This window comes from Poecilia formosa, unplaced genomic scaffold (assembly GCF_000485575.1).
Source record: "Poecilia formosa unplaced genomic scaffold, Poecilia_formosa-5.1.2 Scaffold68, whole genome shotgun sequence".
Lineage (NCBI taxonomy): Eukaryota > Metazoa > Chordata > Actinopteri > Cyprinodontiformes > Poeciliidae > Poecilia > Poecilia formosa.
In genome coordinates, this window is record NW_006800007.1 from 1,749,522 (window position 1) to 1,754,111 (window position 4,590).

Consider the following 4,590-nt stretch of genomic DNA (forward strand, 5'->3'; position numbering starts at 1 on the left):
AAGCAATAATGTGTGTCATCTCATGTATTCAAGCAACAGCCAGGAAGAGATATCTCCCATTTATGGCCTCTGGTTTCCATTTCAGAGCTCTACGAATGTCCTGCGTTATCCTGCTCATACGTTGTTTGATTACGCTGACTTGGTGATTTAGTGCTGCTAAGCCATGTGAGATTGACCAAATATGTCAATATTTAGAAGTCAATTAGGAGATTTAGACTGAGGTTTGGAGAAAATGACTGCAGTTTTTTTCCATGTGCACAATGATATAGCGGTGTCTTCTGTCAGAGTCCTCCAGATGTTGGTGTGGTGATGCTTCAGGAATGAGACTCTGCATGCATGACTTTGGTTGGACAGCAAAGTTTTATTTCAAACTGCAGCACAACCGAATGGTGAGGAAATCTTGGCCCAATCATAGTGAGTCCCCCCCGATCGCTAGCCAGCATCTCTTTTACAGGGTGCTGGTCAGCACAAAGTAAACGTTATCACATACCTACGTTCCAGTTGTAGGCATGTTTAGATGTTTGCAGTGGATCGTCTGCTACTGGAGTCCACAGATTAAACTTGTTTTTCAAACTCGGTGTCTTTTGGCGCGTCTGCTCCTCCCAAGTCTTTCCAAAAAAAAAAAGCCCTCCTGTACGATCAGACATTACAATATCCATGTCCACAACATCACCTTATGTTTTCCATCTCATCTCACTTCTGTGTAATAACAGACTGCAGCAGAGAAGATCCAGTTCCTAAAAATAACTCCTGAATATTGTCTGAGTCTGGCTGTGTTTTGTGTGTGCAGCATTCAGGGGATGTAGTTACTTATTAAGGCAGGACCAAACAACTCAGCTGACTGCAGGTCTGTGTCAGTGACCGCTAAGTCACTGACCAGCTAACCATGAGTGCATCATCATCATCATCATCATCACCTGTGGGAGTGTTGTAAAGTCTTGGCCAAGTTAAAATCAAACAAAGAAATGTGTGAAAAGACTTAAATCTTTTAAGAGTTCATTTCATCATTTTCTTGATAAGTATGCACTGTTGTAGTTTATAAAAGATATAAAAAAGTGTGAAAGAACCACATGGTTTAGCTTTTTATGGTCAAGTTCTTTTCAAGTTTCAGTTTTTAAACGTTGAATTTTATCATTCATTATTTGAAATGGGAAGTTTGCTTATGCAACAACATAAACCACATTGGTAAACGCTAATATTTCACTGGACCACTTTCAGCTGTTGCATTGTTTTTATAAGTTTCTGTAATGTTGCATGATTTATTTCCATCCAGTTTTGCATTAATTTTTGTTGGAATTTCATAAAGTAACTTCATTTCAAAGCAGCTGTATGAGAAGAAAAGGTGAAGCTGTGAAAGAGTCAAGGTGAAATCCCTCCAATGATTCATTTTCTTCTCCTGTTAGCAACAGTTACCTGAAATAACTAAAGTTCACTTGCAGTGAACAGGATTTCTTTATGTCCAAACTTTACACACAAACTCCAGGACAACTCTGGCAGAAGGTGACTGTAAGCGTATCTGTATTTACAATGAGGGGCGAAGGCTTTTGGGCGACAGCTTTGTGAGGAAGATTGCACACAAGCTGCATCTGTTCAACAAAAACATCTTTTGCTTTGAAGTGGGGAGTGGGTCACTGTCAGTCAAGATTTGGCCCAGTACTTGTATACATTTCTGTTATGCCAGAATGAGTAGCAGAAGTTGAGAAGATGAAGGGTCAATTCTGTAAATACTGACTCTTTACTTTCATTTAATATCTTACAATAAATGCTTTTGACAAAATGTCTTTGATCTTCATCCAGTTTTCCACAGGAACATGAGAAACAGCTGCCATATTGTTTGACCATGACAGCAGTTTGGCCAGAGTTGGAACTAGTTACCCGATTACATTTGATTGTGACTTTATTGAAAAAATTACTTTTAGGAGTATTTTTTGCTGCGCTGGGCTGTTTAGTTTTACTTGAGTGATTTTATTATGAAGTTTTTCTACCCTTACTTGAGTAAAATTTCTGGATTTTCCACCCACTGAATGAAAAACAAACACGTTTTAACCAAAAATTCACCAGACGCAGACACACACCTGCAGTTTCTGTTAAAGTTTCATGAGTTTTTTATTGAAAGAAATTGATTTGGAAAACTTATTTTGTCTGATTTTGTTATTTTTTTATTACTTATATGAATTGTTGTCATTTTTGTTCTTAAAATGCCAAACTTTCCACTTATCTTAATATTTTGATCTGTATGATGATGTAATTTTTAAATATGAAATGAATAATAATTTACTTTGATAAGTTACTGAGTGCTTGAGCAGATTTTTTTTTTTTTTTTTTTTTTTTTTACCAAATACTTTTTTTACTCTTACTTGGGTAATTTCTTAGACAGCTACATTTTACTTTTACTTGAGTATAAATGTGTTCAAGTGCTACTCTTTCTTGAGTACAATTTTTGGGTACTCTATGCACCACTGAGTTTGGCAGTAGCATTAAATATGATGGGCTACATGTGTTAGCTGAGTTTTGACTGAAATTAATGAATTAAAGCTCCTGAATCAATACAAATGAGAAGCCTTTGTAGCACTGATAACCTGTCCCTTCAAAATGCTGACAGCTTCTGGCCACCCACGTTGCTCCTGAAGACAGGCCGACACCTAGCATGGCTTCTTTAACACTGTGTGTATGAATCAGTTGAATAAGAAACACTGTGAAGAGCTTCGCAGAGACATCAAGGTTAAAGCTGCTATATAACTGCAAATCATTAAATTAACATAAGCCAAAGCAGTTCATGTGCAGAAAAAGTCACCAGTTCACATGAAAACGCACTTCGTCTCCGAGCAGAACAGTGTTTGCAGGGAAGCATCGGTGCTTCTATTATAGAGGTGAAAGAATCAATGCGGCAGAGCGCTTTTCATTTATTTCTCCAATGTTTCTCTTGAGGTTACCTTCCACTTCAGTGATTTATTCTTTTTATTCCTCCTGATGAGTGTTACAACCTGTGTATCGACTTGTGAACTGTACATAAAGGAAAAGGCTGTTTTCACATGCATCAACTCCAAACAGAAAGATTTGAAATCCGTTGTCAGTTTGCATTAAAGTGCCGATTTACTCCAAGTGTTAATGCTTGAAATGACAAACAATTTGAGTCTAACTGGCTGTCTTCACAATCCTAACTTTTCTTTTATTTTATTTTACAAATGAAAATATAAGTGTAGTCTTCATTCTTTATTCTGCAAATCTTTTGACGAACCTATAGCTGCATATACTGATATTACATTATACACAACTGGACTCTGTCTAATTAATAAGTGATCAGACACTGTTTGAATTGTTGTTTACAAATCATTTCTCTTCACGGTTGAATGCTGTTGTGTGTTGGTCAGTCTTGAAATCTTTGTAAATTTGAATTTTGCGTGTAAAAGATGCAATTTGTGAAACAGTGGTGTATCGATAAATCACAGTAAAGATGTCAGAATTTGCATCTAGCATGAAAAGAAAGAAAAAATAGATCATCAACACTTTCATTTGGAGTGGGGACATTTTACAATTAAGGCTGGAGTTTCTAGATTGACAGTCTAAAATAGGAGGCACAGTCCAAGGGAACATTTTTAGAAAACAGAGACATTATTGTAGAAGCCTGGTCATTTGGATGCAGTTTACAGGGTTAATTTTTAAAATGACTGTGGTCTGTGAAACAATAATAAAAGTAGTTTTAACTTATGAATCTGTTGCAGTACAGAGGCTCAGACAGTTTCTCTGTCTCACATTTTAATTGACAGGATTGTAAATATTCTGTCAATATAGTCAAATGTTTAATTTCTAAATCGTTTTATACGTTTTGACACATTTTTCCCCTTTTTTACAGATGGTGCTGAAGAGTTTTTCAAATTTGTGAAGAGAAATATATTCCCACAAAACCCTAAACCTACTGATGATTCAGTTCCTGCAGTTTTCCAACATTTTTTTTTTGTATTTTTTTTTTTATTAATGCAAGTCGAGTGGGACACTGAAGAAGCAGCCAAATAAGTCAATTAGTTTGTGGCACAAAACTGAGCTGATGTCAGATAAAAAATATTTTAGAGAATTTTGGGAGAAGATTTTTTTTTAACTTTATAGATCAGTCAATCAATAAATCAATCTTAGTTTCGAAAACTCTTTTCATACATCGAACAAAAACCCGCCCACCCAGAGAAACGTCCCATGAGCACCCGCTAAACTGTAACCATGGCAACAGAGGAAACTGTTAAAGCTGAAATTGAAAACACTGGCAATATAAAAAGCCACAGAGAAATAAGTAGAAAGAAAACAGTAAACTAAATTGGCAAAGCTGGTAAAAGCAAGAAAGTTCAATACATAAACAAAAAATAAGAGTCAAAAATAATCAACTGACGCCTAAAAGAAATAAATGGTTAAAAATAATAAAATCAATTACAAAAACACTCATTTGTAGACTTTGCTTTAACAAAGTCTGTTTTTAAAACTTTGAATGCAAAACTTAAAAAAAAAAAAATCATAAAAATATTATTTAAATAAATCCTGAAAGGCACTGGAAGTCAAAGCGACTTTCCTTTGTACCTAAGTTATGTAAATTCTCTTTGGTTC